Raw genomic sequence first — 7418 nt, 5'->3', positions numbered from 1 at the left:
GAGTGTGAAGGATCTATCCTTCCACTGGTGTATACCAATGATGCTCACAGTAAAAACTAGTTGATTTTTCAATTGGTAGCGGCGAGACAACCGTAGGGATGTGGTATCCACAGATAACGCGTTTAATTCAGTCATGTTTTTTCTACTAACTACATCTCACATGTATAATGCATTTCATCAACTTTTAGTCTTGTTTCATTGTTAGCTTGTTTTTATCAATAGACCTTTCGGATTATTTATGCTTGTGCTGGTATGTGTGTGTTGCACGTATTTTTAGGTAGATGGGAACTTAGTTTTTCTTAATCACTATAACTTTGTGTCCGGAGTGTACTTTGAGTAACTAAAGAATTTGAATTACTACTATGTTATTATTGATCTCGACTATATTATTTTTGTAGGTTCCAAGTTATGGGTGCAGGAGGGAAGAAGAAGAAGTGTTCTCGAAAAGTGAAATCTGTTGTTCATGTGGATAAAACAGTGTTGGATGCCACTACTGAGGACAAAAGAGTGGTATCTACAGATGGTGTTGAAAGGTAGATATGTGACATGCAGCTTATTAAGGCTAACCATTCACTTTATATGTTGTGTCTGGTCACTTTTTTTTTTATTGCTGGAGATTCACATAAGATATTTCCTGAGAATAATAATCAGTAAAGCTCGAGGAGCTGAATACTTACTTTGAGATATAGTTTTGAATCTACTTGTTCTAATAGATGATTGTATGATATATTGTAATTGTGCCAACATTGAGCATTCCCTTTCAAATACTGAAATGTATGCATTAATATCCTATAAGTTAAATTTGAACAATAACAATAGTTTAGTTATTTATATATAAAAGAAAGTTAGATGCCTCTATGCGAATCCTATTTTTTCCATGTTGCTGCATTATTCTTTCTAGGTTTATTTGCTAGTCGGATCTCCACGGGTGATGAAGGTGATAAGGGTAACCGTGAAGAAATGCGGGTAATGGTTTGCGGAAACGAACTCTCCTTCGGAAAGAAAGAGTTTGCATTGATTTCAGGGCTTAGTTTTAGGAAGTCGAATAAAAAATTTTCTTGTCCCGCCACGAAGCCCTGCCTCAAGATGAAGCATTTCCCCGATGAAGGAAAACCAGTAACTGGAAAATGTTTGAAATTATTTCTTTTTGGAAAAGAGGTGGAGGAGGAGGAGGACGGCGAAAAAAATCGAGGAAATGTCACCGATCAAGCAAAAAGGAGGAGGAGGAAAAATTGCGTGAATGTCACCAATCAAGCAACTCTAATGCTGAATGTGAAAATGTCAGAATCCCACTGGAATCTATGTCCCGAGGCGACAAGTTCGTAGGAAAAGACGCTTTGATGAGAGTGATGATGACAATGAAGATGAACTAGTACAAACAGCTAAATAAAAATTTAGAACCGAATATTTCATCTGTATTGTTGATCAAGCTAAAAGCTCATTAGAAACAAGATTTGAGCAGTACAAACTATACGAAGATACTTTTGGATTTTTGTTAAGTTGGAAAAACTTGAATTCCATGGATGATGACCGATTGAAAGCATGTTGTAATCATCTTGAAACCAGCCTTAAACATGGAACGACTTCTGATCTCGACGCAAATGATTTGTTCGCCAAACTGAAAATCATAAAAGAAATTCTGCCAAAAGACTGAAAGAATGATATTGATATCTTGAGTTTTTTAAAGAGACATGATTGTTTTCCGATTACTTGTATTGCTTATAGGATATTATTGACTATCCCCGTAACGGTGGCATCTGCGGAAAGAAGTTTTTCGAAACTTAAATTATTGAAGTCGTATTTGAGATCAACCATGTCACAAGAAAGGCTAAACGGATTAGCTTTGATATCTATAGAGAGTGGATTTCTGGATATGATTGATCTTCAAAAACTAATCGTGAAGTTTGCTAGCAAAAATGCAAGGCGAGCGAAATTTAAATGACGATGGGCACACGGTTAACAAGAGGTCAGTATCTTATACCACCCACGTTGCTTCAATTTTTGTTGCATAATACATTTAGCTCACCCACTTTGCTTCGATTTTTGTTGCATAATGCATTTAGCTCAGTAACTTCCAAACTTGTTCACATGTATATACCCTACTGCGCCAATTTATTATTATACTTGTGGACATTATCTGATCCTCATACTTCAGGTCTTTATTTTGTTTAGCACATTGCTTAATAATTTAAATTTTGCTTACACAGTGCATATCTACTACTTCGTTCTACTACAGTTTATTTGTCGACTGGGCACTTTTCGTTTGAATTGAGCTTTTTTGTTATTTTAATCCAGGTATGTCGAGAACTACGTACCTAGAGGAGGAAACAACATCGGAAGTTGAGAAGTTCTAAAGCGAAAGAGTGTTTGGTAGATGGATATTTGCTTCAGTCCTCGAGTAGTTATATCTTTGTTTTCATTTCTGATGGAAAGTTCCCATACTTTCATTTCCTAATACTTTATAGCATACTTTCTTCTTAAATTGTCGACACAAATTATGTTGCTTTGAATAAAAAGGCGTTCCGATCTATTTCGCACAAGGTCGTCGAAACTTCAGAGACGGCTTTGATCGCCATAATCATTTGAATGCTATTGTGATTATGTATGGGTATGAAATGAGGATTTGAATGCTAATGTTCTACATGTGTTCTAAAGAAGTAAGTTCATAAACCTTTGTGTGAACCGAAAAGGAAATTTCCAGGTGTTATTGGTTTTGTTATTCATTGCATATCTTATGAACAACCAATATGTGTGATTGAGTATAACCGCTCACAATTTGTTGTGTTCTTTGTAGAACTATTCACAAAGGGCTGACTTATGTATTGGTATGACTTTTATTAGTGAAACCGATCTTAAGTAGTCACCTGAGATGGTATGATCGGATTTTTGATTTTATGTCTGACCAAATATGGGAAAGGGGAACCGATCCTAGTAAGAGGTGCAGTACATCACGAAGGGGAACCGATCCTCGTACGGTGTGCAACAAGGTTTATAGCAGAAAGGGGAACCGATCCTATGGACATGTGCAACACATTTTTAGGCAAAGGGGAACCGATCATGTGGACATGTGCAACACATATAAGTTAGATACCATATATATGTGGGGAACCGATCCTAGTACCTAGTCAACCGAATTTTGGAAAGTTAGTGTGACTATGCACAATACTCACATTGAAGGTAGAACCGAAAATTGTTTTGGTAGAATCGTTAAACTCATGATTGTGATTGAATGTTTGTTTGATCAATCACATAGTTCTTGAAAGTCAGATGAACCAATTCTAAACTTGTTTGGAAGTGTGGCAAATCGGTTTCAAGGTTGTAAGTGTGAAAGAGAACTTACAAAATAAGGATGTCGACATACTTTGAACACGTGCTATGAATGTTTATTTCTTTAATTATTCAAAGTTATTCTTTAATAGCTAAGGGAAAAGAATCTCAGGATCGAAACATAAGTAAGTTAATTAAGAACCTTTTAATTAAGGTTATTAATTTCATTTTGTATGAAAATATAAGAATTAGTAATGTGCATTTACTAATTAGATTTTCCAAGAGATTTCGATCATTATTTTTGGACAGAGCATTTCCAGGAATTATGAAAACCGAATTTGTGCATTAACGAATATCTTGAGCATACTTTCGGTTTTGGAAATTCCTTGGTGTCCAAACTTCCTTGTCTATAAATACTTGAAGTTTGCCTTTCCAGCAAACTAATCCTTTGTAACAACAGACTTCCTCTTTTGTTGTTGTTACTGGTGTAGCCGCCTATTCGGAGAGGAGAGTAACCTAATTAGGCGAAATCTCTTACGGCCGCTCAGTTTAAAGTCTTCTTTGGGATTGAGAAGCTCTAGCGTGTACCGTTGGTGGGAAACTAGAAAATTGCGGTTTATATTTTGTTTCCATTGATTTGATTGACTATCGGTGGTTGAAATCTGATTGCACCTAGTTTGTTTATTCTTGAGAATCTTCTCTTCTGATATAAGATTCACTCAAACTAGTTCGGAGTTTCGAAAGGAATCTTTAAACTGTTGTTAGTTCTAAAGACGATCTTGTGATAATATATTGTTAACAGACTCCGTCCTGTGCGTCATTGATCACAAGAGATGCAAGTGATTGCGTACAGGTTTTTATTAAAGATTTAAGAAGATTTGAAAACAAAGAAGATATTGAAGATCTGACTTGGGTTTATAATCTTTGGTGTGCACAATACTTGTTTTGGTAAAAGAGGATCCAATTAATAATCGGTTTATCCTTGTGGTAGATTGGATTGATTAATTGAGTAGATTGGCATCAACACAATTCTTTGGATTAAGAGTGTTGTTGGCTTAATCTTAAAGATTACTTCGGTAATTGAGCATAAGATAGATCTAAGGACCTGACGAAGGAGTTTATGTTAAGATAAACGGAAGAGCCTTTGTTTGACTCATATCACTTGGTTGAAGATAGTTGATACCAAACATATTTGTTGTTCCTTTACTATTTGGAATACGAACCAAAGGAATTGTTCCAAGTACGTGACTTATTTATAAGTTGGAGGCGTGGGAATACAGACGGAACTAGGTGAATTATAGGTTTAGTTGCTTGGTCTCAACTATGCGAAGTTAGGTGTAATTTTTTTGTAGCGGCTTAATCCTGAGAGTATTCAATTCTGGACAAGGTCCCGGGGTTTTTCTGCATTTGCGGTTTCCTCGTTAACAAAATCTTGCTGTGTCATTTACTTTATATTTCCGCATTATAATTGTTTTATTATAATTAAAGTAAATTACACAAACCTTAATTCTTATTTACTTGATAAGTGAATCCTATTGTGTTTGGTTAAGTACGAACCTTTTTATCAAGTAACATACTTCGTTGTTGTATTGTCTCGATCTCATATCCATAGACAATCACCCGAAGTGTGAACCGATTAGTTGTATTGTATCGACTCAGTCCGTAGACAATCACTTTCGGAGAAAGGACTTATAGGTAGGAAAAGTTTTAGATTGAGGTATATTTGGGTACCCTCGCCTTTTCAACTCATCCATCTCCTTAAAACCTAAGGCACACATGGAGAAACGAGTGTGTTCTAAATAACCATGGCCATTGATTTATCTTTTTTTAGGACAAATCTTGACCACCACTAACACAGGCAAACTTAGCCAAACTGTGTTTTGTATTCTTGAAACTAGCAGATGTGTCTGATTCATATATTTCGGATAAATCATCCACTTGGCAATTGTCATGTGTTTTTTATTACTACCTCCTTTTTTTAAAAAATAGGTAGATTTTGTATATAAATTAAACAAAAAATATACCTATTAAAACCAAAGGAATAGCAGTTATTAGCTAAAAGATTGGTAGTAGTTATGTTAGTTATAATTTCATTAACATGAAAATTGTTAAATTCTTAGAAATTTTTGATATCCATACCCCCTTTCAAAAATTCATTGTGAAACTATATATAACCGGAAAAAAGATATCCCTATATATGCGTGTAAAAGAATCCTTATGTAATCTTTCTTTCAATTACAAAAATATAATTTTGCTTATGAGATTATATATCCTTCTTCTAAATATCGAATTAATTTTGTTTTCAAATTCAGTTTGGCCCTAGTTGTTTGGTACTTTAATGTGTAAAACTAGCCTCCTCTGGAAACAAGCTTCCAAAACTTCCACCTTAAATGAAATATACAGATAATACCCTTTTGGGGTTTTATGGACTTTTATACTCTTGTTTAGAAAAGGTCCACACCCTCTTGACTGAGTCAGCTACCACCTCAGTAAAAATTTCGAATGAATCAGCTACCACCTCACCATAGATGTCACCGCGACAAATCTCTCGTTATTTCCGTCCTATTGTTATTACCGTCATTTTCAGTTCTCTCCTTTCATCTCCCTCTCCAACTCTTCCATTCTTCTTCTTCAGTTCTCTCTCAGTTTCAGAAGATTCAATCTGTTGCAAGATTGAATTTCATTTATTTCATCCATAACCCTCTCAAACCCTTGCCTCATTTTATCTTACTTTTCTCTCAGTTTCTTCTCAGATTCAATCCGCTACAAGATTGAATCTTTTATTGATATACAGGACAAACATTGGACGATTCACAACAAAACACCAATACCCCATAACTGAAAAACCAGGAAAAACCCTATATTTCTACATACCCAATTCGCCATCTATGAAGAATTAATAAATACGGATAGAAATTAGGTATTTGAAAGAAGTTATTAGGTAAGAAGATTTGGATAAACGGAGAGCGAATAGAGTGCATGATAGAAAGATATAACCCCAACTTCAAAACCAGCAGAAGAAAAAAAAAGGTATGATTTAGGGTTTAAAATTATCTGTCATCAATCTGAAACTGGGATTCAATTTTGTTGGATATGAAATGAAAGTCGGCAATCTGTGGTTAGGTGTTTAAGATTTTGAATGACAAGTGGTTTTCTGAAACTTTATTTGGTTAATTGAAGATGAGATTTTGTCTTTAAATTTTTGGGGTTTCTGAAACTGAATTATAGTTTGTCTATCATGTTTTTATGTTAGTTTCTGGTATTACCATATATTATCATTTTGTTATTTTGCTGTTACAACATCTTAATAACAAACTTGTTGTAATGTTAGTTTGTGGTATTACCATAGATTATCATTTTCTGGTTTTGTTATTCTGATGTTACAACATGCTTATCTTTTATGTTTTGTGATAAGATGTGTAAATGATGCTTCAGTTATGCTTATTGTAATGAAAAACTGTGGTTTAATCTTTACAAATCAATGGGTATGTGGGTTAAATTTTAGAATTTACAATAGACTCTGGGAAATGGGTTTATAACATGATTTATATTGAAGAATTAGGGCACTATATGACTAAATTGTGTATGGTGCTTATGACATTGGCTCTTGGTGGTAGGATTAAATGCTGTCATAGTATCTTTTTTCCTCTGATGTATGGCCATAAACTATGATTCTTTTGCAACCTAAAACACTAGCCTGTACCTATTTTAAAATTTGATCCATAAGTTGTTCCTCCTGTTGTAATTTAAGATTGCATTTATTTGGCTTGTTGAGTGTGAAGGATCTATCCTTCCACTGGTGTATACCAATGATGCTCACAGTAAAAACTAGTTGATTTTTCAATTGGTAGCGGCGAGACAACCGTAGGGATGTGGTATCCACAGATAACGCGTTTAATTCAGTCATGTTTTTTCTACTAACTACATCTCACATGTATAATGCATTTCATCAACTTTTAGTCTTGTTTCATTGTTAGCTTGTTTTTATCAATAGACCTTTCGGATTATTTATGCTTGTGCTGGTATGTGTGTGTTGCACGTATTTTTAGGTAGGTGGGAACTTAGTTTTTCTTAATCACTATAACTTTGTGTCCGGAGTGTACTTTGAGTAACTAAAGAATTTGAATTACTACTATGTTATTATTGATCTC

General features: G+C 34.6%; 2 non-coding genes across 2 annotated transcripts; both read left to right on the top strand.

The window, feature by feature from the left end:
* On the top strand, positions 1–164 carry LOC113319914. Its single transcript, XR_003345886.1, has one exon. It is a non-coding gene; the product is annotated as a small nucleolar RNA snoR143 (small nucleolar RNA).
* Positions 165–7039: 6875 nt separating this feature from the next.
* Positions 7040–7203, top strand: LOC113319913. Its single transcript, XR_003345885.1, has one exon. It is a non-coding gene; the product is annotated as a small nucleolar RNA snoR143 (small nucleolar RNA).
* The last annotated feature ends 215 nt before the right edge of the window (positions 7204–7418 follow it).

Source organism: Papaver somniferum, chromosome 10 (assembly GCF_003573695.1).
Source record: "Papaver somniferum cultivar HN1 chromosome 10, ASM357369v1, whole genome shotgun sequence".
NCBI lineage: Eukaryota > Viridiplantae > Streptophyta > Magnoliopsida > Ranunculales > Papaveraceae > Papaver > Papaver somniferum.
The sequence above is the reverse complement of the archived record's forward strand: the minus strand, read 5'-3'. Positions and strand labels throughout refer to the sequence as shown.